The following is a 15,726-nucleotide window of genomic DNA, read 5'->3' as shown; positions in this document are numbered from 1 at the left end:
GTACGCCTTGTAGAGGCTACGTAAGGATTTTTAACAATACATCGCGGGGTACCTCAGGGGTAAAAATTGGGACCCATACTCTTATTGTGCCATTGGGACCCATACTCTTTAATGATACCCCTTCTGTTGCGAATTCTCCCTAGCTAATAATGTATGCAGATGACACCAATGCCTTTTTTACATAAAAAAATATGATTGAGCTATCATTAAACGTTAACCAGTATCTTTCATCGCTTTCCTTGTGACTTCGGCGAAATAAACTGCAACTAAATTCTGGAAAGACAAAATGTGCAATATTTCAATCTATAAACAAACCAGTGATAATAGAGCCAACAGTAACATTTGAAGGACCACAATCGACCACAGTCGACAGTACAAGGGGGAAAAAAATTCGAGGTGCATGGTTCAGCGAAAATTTACCTTGGAAAACTCACATTACACAATTAGGCAAAAACTGGCCAGAACTGTTGGCATGTTGTACCGAATCACACACGTCGTTCAGGTGTGGTTAAAAAGGCAGCTGTATAACACCATTTTTTACTCCAAGTTGTGCTCTTTCGCACTTGTACCGGGAAATATACGACTGGTCAAAATTACAAAAAAAAATTAATTACCTTGCAGAAAAGAATGCTAAGGAGCTAGGTCAAGTACAAAGGCTACATCAGTGACCTCCCAACGGCTCCACTATTCTGTGAATGCGCATGCTTCGAGTGGGCCACATTTATTACTTGAGACTGGTGCAAATTATTCATAAAAATAAGGCACAGCTCGCGTACAACGAACACGACGGAAAGTACTACTCCATAAAGCATTCAAATCGGCATGCTCCCAGAACAAGAACCAATTACGAAAAAAAAGTGTTATCATATGAAACCATTATAGTCCTAAAGAAACTATCTGATCAGATCAACTTTACTGGCTCCTTAAAAAATTACCAGCCAAATAAGATATCTAGTTTAAGAAAGAACTTCCGTTTTCGTTATCCAAATTACCGTTTACATGTATGATGATGTTTCTCCACTGTATTTTATTTCTTTCATTTATTTTCTTTTTTGATAATTCCAAAACTAGAATTGTTTAAATATTACAATTGAGTAACAACATATCTGCACATGCTATGTAATATAATTATTACAGGGATCCTTTCGTATGCTTGCGATAGCTTTTACAATATATACAATACCTGCTGCTTGTAATCACTTTTGTAAACCCTGCGCCCTATTTTTGTGTTACTTTTCGAGATCTTGCTCGCGCAGCTTATGGCTTGCCCTTGCAATATTGTTTGTATAACTGTAGTGTTGATGAGTGTGCGTTAATTTATTAGATTTGCTTGCACATGTTTTCAATGCGCTGTACACCTGCTAACATGGGGCCCTGCGGCTCCGTCGAGCTGTTTCTCCTAAATTTTTAGCGGGCCTCCAACAGCATGCCCCCTGGGAATGAATGAATGAATTTATTGTAAACAAGGAAAGGAAAGGCCACCAGCAGGCGTAGTTTGTCTCGCCTAAGGGTGGACACCGGAACGCCTGCCGGTTGGGGGGTGCAGAATGTACTATTCTATTGTATTGTACTGTACTGCATTGTATTCTATTCTATTCTATTCTATTCTATTCTATTCTATTCTATTCTATTCTATTCTACTCTATTCTTTGTTTGATGTAAAACGACTTATTATCATTGCATCAAAAACGTCTTCCCTACAATGCATTTATGTCCAAGGGTGAAGCCTACTTTAAGAAAATTAGTGTACGCTTGGTTTCTTTTTTTTTTTAGCTGGCTTTTTCAGGTGTCCTGTCGCGCAGTGAAGCATGGACATCTACGAAGGGAGTATGATTACCGAATACCGCTCTAATTCTTGTGCTATCAAAAGTACCTCAAAACAAATTAAACGACAATTATCCGCTAAGCGGGCTCTACCAATACGCCAAGTTTCATTTACTTCTCACAATGAGCTAGTTCACCGTGAATTTGTAAAGCCTTGAAAATTACCGTCTCCTGTCAATACATGGACCTCTTCGGAAGCACTACGGTTACAGAAAGCGGCTGTAGCGGTTATTTTACCGGAACTATCAGGAAACAAATCGCATTACAATTAGCCGCTAAGACGCTCTTACACAACGCACCGCAGTCTCGCTGGTTATCCTTCTTGCCAGGGTAGAAGGACACTGAATACTTTTGTTTCACCTCTCACTGAAAATGATTACGCCAGCGCCGGTCGCCAACAGCTTGGTGGGGCTCCAGAAGGGACCGGAGATAGCTCAGTCGTTTCGAAGCAAGTGCCTTTGTCACAGCTGCGGCACGATGCATTGCGAAGAAAATCTTCCTTACATTACGCATTGGTTTAAGCACCTGTAAGCAGCTTCATCCGCTTTCTCGCTTCATAAGGGTATGTAGCCCTACTTTGTAACAGCTAGGTGTTGAAAGGCTGTCTATACTTGTGCTATCCGCATATTGTTGCTTCATACATGTGTATACGGGTGTATGTAAATAAAGGCCCTGCAAGAGCACGTATACGTGCCACGGATATTTGTGTCCAATAATGGGGTACGTTACTGTACATAACGTTTCGTATGATTGGCCCCCACACGAAAGCTTTCTATGCTTCACTTGCGCCGTTGATCGTAAGACCAAAACGCACTGCAGAAAAGCCAAGTTTACACAATGGGTTTACACAAGGCGAACAGATGATGATGATGATAAAATGCGAAGCGCCCCAACAACAACAAAAAAAAACGCTTCCCGTGTCGGAATCGAACCTAGGTCCCTCGCGTTATGAATCCGACGTCTATACGACTGCGCCATTCGGACACTTTTTTTTTTCTTTACTGCATGGAAAACTTCCCTTAATACAGCCTACGAAAGTTAGGAGTCATCCAAGAAGATGCACATCACTGCAGCTAAAATAAGCCGTCCGTTGAAACTCTGGCAAGCAGACGCACGCGTCCAACAGATGCAGGCCATTCTGGTGGGTCACTTTGCGCCGCATAAATGCTCCGCACCAACGCAGTTTGCTCCCGAAAAATGGACTTCGTTGGGCGAGGGGGTTCCGCGTGCCTGTCCGTCATGCGGCACTTCCACAAGCTATACAATCCGATCACAACAAACATATCATAGGGCACTCCAGTAACATCTCTAAAAGGCAAGAACCGAATTGTATAAGGGGTAATGTCCATGTCCTTTTTAAGAGTTCGTTGCAACACATCCCAGAAAAACACCGCATCCCGGCACAAAACAAAACAATGATCAATGGTTTCAGGTTGATTGCATAAACGGCAATTGTCAGACCAAGGAATAGACATTCCTTTCTCGCGCAACCATGTTTTCACTGGGAGTGTTGATGTATGCAGCTTAAAGAAAAACGTTTTTGCATTTCGAGGAAGACACATACGTGTGACCCGCTTCAAAACACTGTCCTTATGGTGGCCAATGTAAGGCTGGCGATAAACCGGCACTGGGAACAGACTCTCTAATAAAGTGTTCGTCAAAGCCTTCCTGGAAAGGGTAAACAGATATTGCAGGGAAAACCTCGCAGTGACACGGACGAAGCAGTTTGGATTTTGGACTTCGAATTTTACTCAGTCGGCATGGGAAAGCTTGACGTTTTAACCTTCTTTCCCTTATAGCGGCGATTTGGGCTGGCTGCAGGTGCATACTTGACAGAATTCAAAACAGCGCTAAAGGACGGGACGAGGCGTCTTGTCCGTTAGCGCCGTTTTGAAATCACTTCACAAAGGAGCTTTGATTTTTTTTTTTTGTCTTCGAGTGTACTTTTTTTTTCATTCATGGCTGCTTATTAGCGCTGCAACATAGCGTTCTCACACTCCGAAGTTTGAGGTAGCCCGCTCCAACTTTCATTCTGGTACAACATCTCCAACATAGCGAGGCTTCTTTCTCTCTCTGTCTCTCTGCTCTGTAGTGTAGTGAAAGTCGCTCTAACCCACGGCCTCGGCGATTGCTGTGACTGGTGACCTTCGAAACTACGTACAGATGCCTCCGCACAAAACAAGTAGATTCGAGAGAAAAAAAATCCCTGGATGGGGCATTGTGACACCCTATAACTGTGGGAACAACAAATCGGTGCGCGTTAAGAAGTCAAAGCAGGCAGGAGGGATGGTAAAGAAAAATTGAAAGAAAGCGGGACGCAGGATTACCTAGTCGTCGTGCAAAAAGTGAACCGTCTCTTTTTCCAAGGGCGAAATGCCAGACATACCGCGCGAACGACTGTCTGTAGCTCGCTATGTATACGTGGTAGGCTGCCGCCATAGATTCGGCACTGACCTCCAGGTCAAGTGCCGGCAGTCACGCTACATCGATGTTCAGCCGCCACGGGCATGCTCTGGATGGGCGAGTAGTTATTTTGCTTCGCTGCAGTCGGGGCGGAAGATTAGGTGCACAGAGAGCCGACTATGTACACAGTGCAATCTACAGGGGATTTGTGCCAGCGGAAATAATACGAGCTTGGTTTCTAATATCGGCACTCGTGAAAGAAAGGTCAGTGTTGCACGCTTACACTCCCTTCGGCGGGAACAGCTAGGAGCGACCCCGAGGCAAGTGCAGCCGCGAACGAAATACGCGCTTGCACGCTACGTAGAACAACGGTGGTAAAGTATCCTTGTCGCCGTCAGCGTTATCTCGAACACAAGTAGCTGCAATTTCTCAACTGAAGAAATATCTGCGTCGCGCCACACGCGCTCTCATCCCACCGTGTGGAACAGACCTTCCCAGTGGGCTCGCTCGCTGGGAGGAAGTCCTGCTGCGTAGACTTCAAGTTGGGGTGGCCCTCTCTCCTGCGGTAACCCGGGCGTGACCCCCGCGATACCATGCCCCGTTTACCACGACCTGCCCCTTCTGTACGGCTCCTGCCGAAGACGCCGTCACCAACCACCTGGTATGGACGTGCCCTTCCCTGAGTGCAGCAAGATCCCGACACCTTCAGGGCACAGGCCTGCATCCTGGGAGACCCCCCGATCTTCAGCGATGGCTGTGGGGGCCCAACCACCACTCTCTCTTCTGGACTTCCTCCGGGAAACAGGTGCCACCTTGTACCTGTAGGACCTTATGCCAAAGGGCATACTATCGCAATTAAAAAAGAAAAGTAGCTGCGTTATGAAGCCCTTGGGGCGTTTTTAAGATTGAACTGAGGAGCTTTGGATGCAGATCACAGATTCAAGTACAAGGGACGGACAATGTTCCGTCAGGCTGCGTCTCGTTCAGGCACCCGTAGCCACAGAGAGTGAAGATGTCAGCAATTGTCTTGACGGATAGCGACCACAGTGTCCCGGTAGTCCACAGAAGAACGCTACAACAGCGGCAACAAGTGTGAGGTGTATCTAGTGCTATGCCTGTATTCGGAACACTCATAGCCTTGTTTCCGCACCACTACAGGTCCGCCCTTCGACGCGGGTGACCCATTTTCCGAATACTCCTGAAACGCCCGTCTATTCCGTTCTCGCTCTGTCTATCTCTCTTCCAGAGCAAGTGATTTCTACTCGTGCACAAAATTTCTCGCAATCATTACGCACCAGGTTCCCGTTCTGTGTTCTGCTTCAAAGAAAAGGAGTCCGGTGTTCTTTTTTTTCTTCTTCTTTTGGAATGAAGCTTGTCAAAACTGACGCTACTTCGCTTTGCACCTATGCTGAGGCGTAAATCTTCTGACTGCACACTTTTTCGTTTCGAGGACTGGAAATGGCTGCTTTTCATTCTTTGAGATGCACTCCTAGATGTGCCCCACCCCACGTTAGCTGTTCACACGTTTGGTTCTCTTGATTTGAGCTTCTAATAAGCCGCCATCTTGAGTGCTCATTTTCTTGAGACTTCGTTTCCTAACGTAAAAGCGGCACTTTCAGAGCTTGAGTTACTAGTATTGAGGTTAGATTTTTTGGACTGCCAATACGTTTTCTCGGGCGGCATAAGAGATTATGAACAATTTTCGCACGTTGTGTGCAAAAATAGTTTTTCTAGCAATCCTTCAGTTGCTGAAGCAAACAAATTCTCGCAAGAATTCAATTTCAACTATTCGGTTGAAAGTTCTGATGAGGTTGAATATACGTTTGCTAGCCCAAATTAAGGCAAACATTAGCATAAAGTTTGTAAGCCACTTACCCCACACGCCCCTTTTTCGAACTCCTCAAATGGGCACGCGGTTTTGGATAAGCACTACAATTTTTCACTCATTAAACTGCCCTTCCAGCTCATTTTGTGCAGCTCAAGTGTACGTGTGACACCTTTAGTTCGCTACACAGTCCAAATATTTCGGCTAGAGAACGAGTGGCCGCGTGCAGTTTCCAGCGTAACGTTGTCTTTTTTGCACTTGTGACACATGCATCGTTCAATAAAGGTTCAATGTTTCTGTAAGTTGCTGCCTCGCTGGCGAGGCTGCCTTGCATAAGGAGTTGATATTGCTTTTGTGCTCACAGCAACACACCGCGTCAATATATCCTCGTACCCAGACAATCTCGCTGCCGCATCGCAACGTAGCGTAAGAAGATTAACCGAATATTCTCGAGCCACTTTTATTTAATAATGTAGAAATTATCCCCGACCGCGCGGTGAAGCGCAAAACATAAGCGCGCGAGGCGTCCTGGCCACAGTAGTGCGGACGCGGGACGCTGCGTCTTCTGCCAGTCTGCCGGTGGTGTATGGGTCTCCCGGGGACGCTGCTGCTTTTCCCCGGCGCGTACTTGCGACCAGCGCCAAGGCCAGCCCCGAAATAGGACGGTCGCCGGTTTCTTCTGGCCGCGCCGCGCTGCCAGGCCCGATCGATGCTATTGGGTCTCCGAGCACACTTACACGCGTTGCACAGATACACCGTGAGACCAATCGATGGCCGTACAACTTAGCCTCTGTTAACGTTCTCAAAAGAATAAACACCAGAAACTCGGGACAAGGATCATTTTCATACAGACTACATCGTACCGAACCAAGACTGGCTAGAATGACACGACTGCAGGGGCCTAAGTTTCGCTGCGCTAAAGTCAAACGCTGCGTTTGGAGTGCCGTCCAGCTGTGTTTTCTTACGTAGCGCCGTCTTTGCTCTCCCTAGAACTAACCCAACAAAAGAACAGACATTTTCAGTCTTACCTAAAGAACGGAAGTAATAATCGAAATAACCAATAATTAGACAAAGAAGGAACTAGCACGGACCACACTAGAACTTCTCCCGTCGTGCCGCGCACATTACGCTACATACGGCAACGTATCAGCTGAGCCTTAAGGTAAGAAAGTACGAAGAAAGTACGGCACCTCGGCAATGGATCTATGATTTAGCGCTGTGGTATAGCTCTGTCGGACGGCCCATTTAACACTTTAAAGTAAGGAACGCATAAGAAAACTGGCCGCGTGTGTGTTTGCTTCGCTGCAAGCGTCTTCAAAAGACGCCTCCTCTTGCCGCCACTACCACGCAATACCCTCCACCCCTTATCACCCCCTCGCCTCCCCCCCCCCCCCCCCCCCCCCATGACGAATACAACGGGGGTTCGCCTCTTTCAATTCAATTTGCGTGACTTCGCGCTGGGCACGCATCGCGAAGAATATGGCGTCAGCCCGTCGGCCAGTTGTCTTTGCGTTGGAGCGGGGCTCCGGGGCTTCAGCAAACGGCGTAGAAGATTGGAACTCTAAAAACGGCGATGCTCTCCGCTTTCGCCCTCAATTGACGGCGAGACTCAAGGGACATCAAGAAAAAAAAAAAACAAGGACACCTAAGCATTTCTCGGCAGTAGCGAAAGCATTTCTTTCCAATTAAACGCCGCTGGGCGCTTCCTCAAAATTTATAACGAGTGCAATGCTACCGATGGTTCAGTCGTTTCTGCGCGATGTTTCTGTCGTTTCTTGTCATCGTCCACGTCCCTGTAGGACCACGTTTAATTTTTATTCATGTATGAAGCAACTAGCTCGGGAACAAGTTCTCTTAAATGCTACCGAGTTTTGCTGTGGAGTATACTCTAGAGTTTCGTGTTTGATATGGTTCGAGTTACTTTTCAGGGATTTTATGTTACCATATTGGCTGCATACTATTATTATCTGGACGTTAAAGCTGGGAATTTATTTGTATTTACATTTAAAGCGGTCCTTTCGGCAACGCCCGTTGCAAGGCTCAAGCTGACGATGTCTTCTTTAGTGCCCACGTTGCTCCTGTCGTCCGACTGGCAGAGCTCGGGTGGGGAGTCTTGCGTCGCAACGGTCTCGGTGGTGGTTGGGATCACTTGCTGAGAGCATTGCTTCGTGATCCGTTACTATATTGAGCTGTGCGTAGCATTTAGCACCGATATCTTGTCGTGCAATTCGAGGTTCATGCAAGTGCCCCGCGCAGTTGGGATGGCGTTTCGCGGCCTAGCGAGTCTGGGCCGAAGACCCTCGGGGTGCGTACTGCCATGCAGAGTGGCTTGACGCGCCGGAGACAGCTGTCTGGCATAAATGAACGCCAATGCGTCGAAACCAGTGGTGAATGCACCATATATGGTATGTTTTCAGGCCTATAGTTCACGCTTAACGTGCGGTTACCTTTGTATTGAGTCTCACAATGTCCCGAGCTACGTCGTGCTCATTGTACATTGAGCCGCTGGCACCGGCAGTGGACGTTTTCGAACGTCGAAATGCATTTCCTTCGTCCACATTTCATCTCCTAAGCCCAAGGAGCCAAAATGGCGTCAGAAGTGCATTTTTGACTCGCAAAGCTTAGACTGGGCTAGTTGGTAATTGATCAAATGTAGCGCAGCAGAAACACACCGGACGGGAAGAATACACACAGACGAGCGCTATCACACTTCCAACTGATTCTTTATTCCCATGACGGCAAATACATATGCTTAGCCTTAGCAGGAACAATAAAAAGAGGTTTTTTTCCTCGTTTTATTGTTCCTGCTAAGGCTAAGCATATGTATTTGCCGTCATGTGAATAAAGAATCAGTTGGAAGTGTGATAGCGCTCGTCTGTGTGTATTCTGAATTCCGTCCCGTGTGTTTCTGCTGCGCTACATTTGATCACCATTCTGACTCGCACTGGAGATAGCCTAGGATGGAGCTCATTCAGCGCCGAATTTCGCTAATTTTATTTTCAGCTGAATCATTTTACCTTCGGCGGAAGATTTCGGAAATGTAGAATTAGCCACCCGTCCGTGAAGTTTATACAAAACAAGACCACACCAGCATACTGTGGACGCCGGGCATAGCGTCTGCATCGATGTGGAGGACATGTGCACCGAACATTCCCGCAAAATTGCAATCCCCTTCACACATAGGCGTCGGCAGCGGGATGCTGAAAAAGCAGCCCCCGCCCCCAAGCCACACCAGAACAATTGCCCCCATCCCCCGCCCCTTCCCTCTCCCCACAATGCAAATGGTTTGCCCCTCAAGACAAAATCCTACCGACGCTCATGCCCTCCCCCCCGCCGAGGGTGCGAACTGGCCACCTTCCCAAGAAAGTACTCGTATATATTGGGGCATTACAGAAAGAGACGAAAATACTATCCAGGTCCCCACATAGACCTCATTAAGTAAGAAGATTATCTAAACTTGGAACGTTACTCCCCGGCGCATTGCTACATGTACGATGTATAGCAGCACTTTTCCAAGGAACTCCATCGCTGCTCGGGCATTGACAGCACTCTCCGCCGCAATATACTGGAATGCAAGCATCGACCAAGGGTTCCTCCAGAGCGACAACCAACGCAAGTGCAACGGAACGCCCCGCCGGCGAGTCGACAAGACAAGCAGCACACGGACCATTGTTCACTGGAATGACGAAGCCCCCCCGCGGGGCTATAAGGCAATGTCGGGTCATTAAATTAAGCGTACTCCTCTTCCTTATTCCCTTTGCCCCGTTTTGCTTGCTACAGACATCAGACGGGGGCTTTTCCGCTGAGCAAAACATGTACTGCTTCCGCCTTAAAAAGTTCGGGGGTGCCCCGCGTGCACAACAAAAATCGACAACGAGCGAGCCCCGCGGCTTTGCATTTGCGTTGCTAAGCTTTGAGCGTCCTGAAATGGTAATGGTTCGGTTGCACATCGCTACATTAGATTTAAAGGGGATAGTATGCGGGAGAGAGGGAGAGAGACGTGAAATCGCGTGTATACCCAAGAGTGCCAAAGCGAGCATCGACGCAAGTGAAGCAGCCGTTAAAGGACTTGCGCTTTGACAGCCCGCAGCCAGGCTTTGCTTCTTCAACCCTAATGCGCTGATTGCGGTGCAATCAGTGCTTGCATTTGAGGACAAACATAACGAATTTTAGAAGCTGTACTCTTCGGGTTCAACGTTTGGTCAACGCGACCACAAGAAATCTGATTCCCTGTTTCGATCAGACGTTTTTGCACATGTTTCTCCTTCGAGGGTGGAAACCGCCTGTCCACGTTTATTTATTTTACCAGGTTTTATGTCACGACAGGGTTCTGTTACTCTGGGTGTTGTGAAGCGTTTATGAATTCTATAAAGCTGACCCAGGCGCTTTGGGCCCCAACAAAAAATAGCAGCAAGTCACAAATCACAGTGGTCCCGTTTTATTCGATTTGCGTTAAGTGAATAAAAAATCCAGGCATTAAAGTCGGCGCGGGAGACGTCCAATGAAGGTTCCCAGTATACTTTTTGGGTAGCGTACCTCGGAGACATGCAGAAGTACAGGCTTGGGTTTTCGTAACGAGGGGGGGGGGGGGGGGGGCGTTAAAAACAACGTCCTGTATTTAGCCGGAAATATTGAACGGACGCATTTTCTGTTTCATCCACGCCATGGTACTTAAGGAAAGTTTCCGGTAGTTTGCAACGTGCGCAAAGACAGGTTGAAGGCCCGGTTCTTTGAGAGCGGCCCCATAAAAATAAACCGTAACTTCTTCAAAATCAGCCGCTACGAAAGCCTTTAGTCAGGGCAGCTAAATTTGTCAGGTTCACGTGATCGTATCATTCCCACCATCACCATCTTTTCCCTTTCCCGCGTCAGCATCATCATCGTATTTGCCTCATCATTCGTTCATTATTTACACCGCGCGATATTAGGCCCGAGCTAACCACCATAGTGGGCGGCAGAGTCGGCAGAATAGCCATAGTGATCTCTGATGCGATTTTTGCGACGGCACTGAAGGTATACCTCAAGAAGACACCATGCGAAGTCCGGAACGAAGTAACCTACTTTACAGCCTAAACTTAAAATACGGCGCCCGCACCATCTTTACGCCACCTACTGCCGTAAAAAGAAAAAAGAAAGATTCGTTTCCTAAATTAGAATGTTTCGAGTAACTACTTTTGTTTATCTGCTTTCAGTTTCGCTTTTTAATTGCCTCGCATTTGTTACATCAATGCACTTGTCTTTTACAAAACTGCGGCCTGCGCATTTTAACACGTCTGCCGTGTCGGGTACGGCGATTTCGCCTGCAGCGGTTCCCGCTGCATCGTTTTTGTTGTTGTTGCTTTGGTGCCCATTTGCCGTGCCGTTAGATTGCTTCGTAAGCCGTCTGCGAGGCTATCTGCAAGTTGAAGCGCGCCCTTACGCTTCTCCCGAATACACTCACCCTCTTCTGCCACGCCCCCGCACCACAGCCCAATTCTAGCTGTGCTTGCGCAGATTAGTTCGAACTTTGATTGCGTTTTCATCCCTCGTAAGAAGGTGTTCATTTTCTATTATCGGGATTTTCTTATGGGCGAAGCACCTTAGGGGCTCGGGCTGTCGGCGTCTCATGTCGTCGTATTGTCATATGGTCACCGGGACACTCGTTTTCCAACTCCTCGCACGAAAACGTTTCACCTCCATGGGCAAAAATGCGCACTAAAAGAACACACCGGGTCACTCGTTTCTCGTTAGCGCTTGCTTGCTTGCTTGCTTGCTTCTGTTTCGCTCCGTACCTTGGGCGTTGAATAACCGCAGATCGGGCCGCTAAGGCAACGATTTTTCCGGCGAGACCGAACAATTGTCGGCCCCGCTTCGTGCGCCACTGCAGCGGCCGGTGTTGGCTCGTACAAAAGCGCGGGAGATGCGCCTCACCTTGGCCGCGACCTGCGCGAGTCGGAGCCCTGTGCTCGGCAGCCAGGCGGGCGAGCAGCATCAGCAGCAGAAGCAGCCCCTGGGCGCTGATCCTGGGACGACGAGGGCTGCGTACGCGCGGCGTCGCAGTGACAACGGCTGCTTGCGAGCGCGCCTGAGACGCGAACAATCGCTCAATCTAATGAGACGTGACGGACTCGGCGCGCGTCCCTGAGAACGGCGGCGACAGCCGTGACCGCCGCCGAGGTGCGTTCCAAGTAGCGCACGAACCCTCCCTTTGTTGCTCTCTCCGCTTGCCGCTCATTCGTCCCTTACGCAACGCCGCGGCGTACGCCTTATATAACCCGCGCACAACGGGACGCCCAGCCTCTGCATTCCTCGCACATTTAATTTTGCCGCCACACTTGCGTAACGTGTCCGAGGAGGGAGGAAAATTGAGCCGTCGCGACATGACGCGGACAGAAGAGCCGGTCGATGGTCTGACGCCGCTGAGCATGCGCCCTGTCGAGGCCCGCGTCGAATGGAGAACGACCACGGGCAAATACGTGCAGCCATAAGTGAGCGCATACACATTTCGGCTGCCACTCAGTGAAATGGGCTCAGTCGCCTACCTGCTGGTTCGGTCACCAGGCCGGAGGAAAAAGGTGGCGAGCATGAGTAGCGTCGCTCCTCTGATTACACAGACGGTGATCAGCTGAGCGAAAAAAGCAGGGCTCAGCAACCCAAACTGGTTCACGCAATTGACGTGGCGCACACCAAGGCATTCCGCGCAGGACATACTATTTCGTAGTAGTGGCCGCCTACGCATGCAGTGTGGCTTCAGGTAGTGTAATCGAGAGGTACCCCTGAGCTGTGAGCGATGAGCACCCGGTAGTCGACCCACGCCACTGCGCGATGGCAGAGGGGTGAGACCTATTGTCCGTACGCGCATGCAGGTGCACCTCCGGCGTTCCGAGCGCGGTACCGGGGCCCTGTACGGCGCCCGATATTGAGGGCCCCTACACTGATCAGATGCCACCACGCCCTGGCAAGCGGAGAACCGGTCTCGGTACGATGCCCGGCACACGGGTGGCGCACCTGCACATGTGCACAACCGGTTTCGCGGCCTCTGCGCAAAAGCAGTGGCGCTTGTCTTTTGCCGGTTACCGTACCGGGACCGGCTCCTTGCTCTGCTACAACACCGGGTCTTTCAAATATCAATGCATGCATTTCATTGTACTGACTCCCAATGGATGGGCCGGAGAGATCGACGTGAGAGGCGGTAGTGCTCTGTTATGTCATTAGTGTGATTAGTCGGTCTCTGGCTAGGCGGGCCCCATGGTGACGAACGATACTTACGCCGGCACGATGAGTGGACACAAACCTCAGCTAAAACATTACAAAATATGACGCCTTCCCCCAGGCGGCAGGCTTTGTTTCAGTTTCGATTTGAAATCTTTCGCCTGCGTACGATCGAGCGCCGTCAAACGATACATCCATCCAAGAGATAGCGGCAAGAGCAGATATTTGAGCGCGATAGTCTTGATACAGTACGGCCGTCAACTTTTTTTTTATCAAATTCGTGTGTGTAAGGTCCACTTATGAGGTCTGTGGCCAGGCGCGCAGGCTGCGCGTGAGAACCCGCCACTCTGTCTGGTGGCTCAGCACTGTGGATTCTACGCGGCAGCCGTCGCCAATTCGTCACGGCACGCATGGGCGCCGGATAGTCTGGCCAACGGAATTCCGCTGGGAAGGTCCCCCATTCAGGACGAAGTCGGTGTCGAAGGAGTTGTAAGACACACTGATGAGGTCAGTGGCCAAGCGCACGGGCGGTGCGTGAGAACTCGTCACTCTGTCTGGCGACGTAGCACTGCCAACACTGCAGAGCAGTCGACGCCAATTTGTCACGGAACGCACGGGAGACGGGTTATAAGGCCGAATTTGACCGTTAGAAATCGTTGTTGTCTGAGCACTGAGCTGGGCAGTTCACGGCGGGACAAGGAGTCTAGAGCGTTAAAGCTTGGTTGGGATTTGTGAGCCCCCCTAGGCTACAGGTTAGGATCGCGTCGGAAGTTTAGGGTACAGCGCCATACCGGGCAACTAGACGGATCCTGCGGCGATACAGGGTCTCGGCCGTCGTTTCTCGAGTGGTTTGTGTACGCTACGAGGATAGGAGAGTTAGACGAAGTTTAGAAGCTCGAGTGATCTGTGCGCACTTGGAGCTAGCGTCTAGCTGAGGTTTGAAGTTTTTCCTTTCATTACTCATATACCCAGTTTTCCCACTGTAAATCGCTGTATATAAACTCTTCGTTTCACTTAATCAACCCCAGCGCCTCGAGTTCGTCAATTCGACCGCCGTCTCCAAGAACTTCCACACCATCGCCCTGTCAGCCTCCTGCCAAATCAACCGGAGCCCGGGCGATTGGGTTCCTGATCGACACCGGACTTCAGGGAAACGAACCACTACCATCTTTACTCGTGTGTGTTTTCAACACCTGCTGCCTGGCCGCAGCACCTCCTGGTCATTACTGGAAAAGGTTTGCCGGCATCATGAAGCCCCGCCCACAAAGAGCGAGACCTATGTAGCCGGCTTTACCTGTAGCCGTCCACACAAAGATTACATTAACAATACCCTTTCTGGTTGGCTGCGACAAAAGTGATAGCCAATAATAACAGGCTTTCGCGGAGATGGCGACGATCCAGTGAAGTCAGGATCGGCTCGCTCTGGGGTTCTTCTAACGTGCTGAGAAACGCCAAGAAAAATTAAAGAAATACGGCGGAGAGAAATATCAGCTTTAATTATTTATTTCTCAGCAAAAACGACATCGTTGGCCGCCTAGCAAATGACGAGAGAACTACAAAACGCGTGATCTATCTGTTAAAACAAAAAGATAGTCAGCCTTTGTAGTCCCTTTAAGGGAGCCGTGAAAGGCGTTTTGAGCACACTAAATGAACTAGCGCAATCGTTAGATTGGGTCGTCAATGTCAGCTTTGCCAAGTATTACTCTTTTACGTGCAGCGGAAAGCTCACACTTTTGTTGCAAAGTTTGTCGCTTTTTTCTCTCCCTTCCCTTCGTGTTTTTGGACGCCGCCATCTTCACATGTCTACGTCATCGACTCCCAGATGTTCGTCATGAGCTAGACATCCTGCTATTGGGCGGCTTTTTCACGCACTTCCGGCAAAGAGATGTGTCGTCTGCTCAGCGTCGGCTCGCCGGCTGATCTGCCAGCGGAGTGCCGGAGTGCTTGGGCAGTTTACGACAAACGAAACAAGTGTAAAACAAACGCCTAACCGTTTGTATTGAATGCAACACGGCCATAACACGACATGGATATTTCCTTACGTGAGTACGTACCATAAAGAAAGCGTCGAAGCCCCGTGGCACTTCTTTCGTGCAATCGCAGAGAACGCCATGAGCCGAATGCCCGGGTTTGACGCATGCATTTTATTCAACTTCAAAACAATCCAGAGATGCGTTTCGAACGAACACAACGTCACAACATGCGTTGCAAGTATGAACCGCGATTGACAGACTATCGGTTGCCTCCTCCGGCCCGTCGTAAATTCGGCACTTACCTCGCGCCCGGTTTGCGGGGCCGAACAGCGCGCAAACCGAGAAGGCTTTTAGCCAGGCACACTGCACATACCCCATGCGAGGTTGAGTCGTACGTCGCTCGAGAAAGATAATCCAGACCATGGGAAGCACTGTTCACCCGCAGAAGTACAACGTCGCATTTCATCGCGAAATGAACGCGTCCACAACAGAGGAAGCGATGCACACACA

At 49.3% G+C, this 15,726-nt stretch overlaps 1 protein-coding gene across 1 annotated transcript in view; it reads right to left on the bottom strand.

Annotated features, from left to right (window-relative positions):
• LOC144170851 (adenylate cyclase type 5-like) overlaps window positions 1-12,106 on the bottom strand; it is a 464,552-nt gene extending 452,446 nt beyond the window's left edge. The window contains exon 1 of the mRNA XM_077700872.1: window positions 11,963-12,106. The gene's annotated coding sequence lies outside the window, so the exon portion shown is untranslated. The remainder of the gene's footprint in view (window positions 1-11,962) is intronic.
• Window positions 12,107-15,726: the final 3,620 nt, after the last annotated feature.

Source organism: Haemaphysalis longicornis, unplaced genomic scaffold (genome assembly GCF_048455015.1).
Source record: "Haemaphysalis longicornis isolate Haplotype H1 unplaced genomic scaffold, Haemaphysalis longicornis Haplotype H1 scaffold_2, whole genome shotgun sequence".
Taxonomy (NCBI): Eukaryota; Metazoa; Arthropoda; class Arachnida; order Ixodida; family Ixodidae; genus Haemaphysalis; species Haemaphysalis longicornis.
This window is presented reverse-complemented; position numbering and strand designations above follow the sequence as displayed.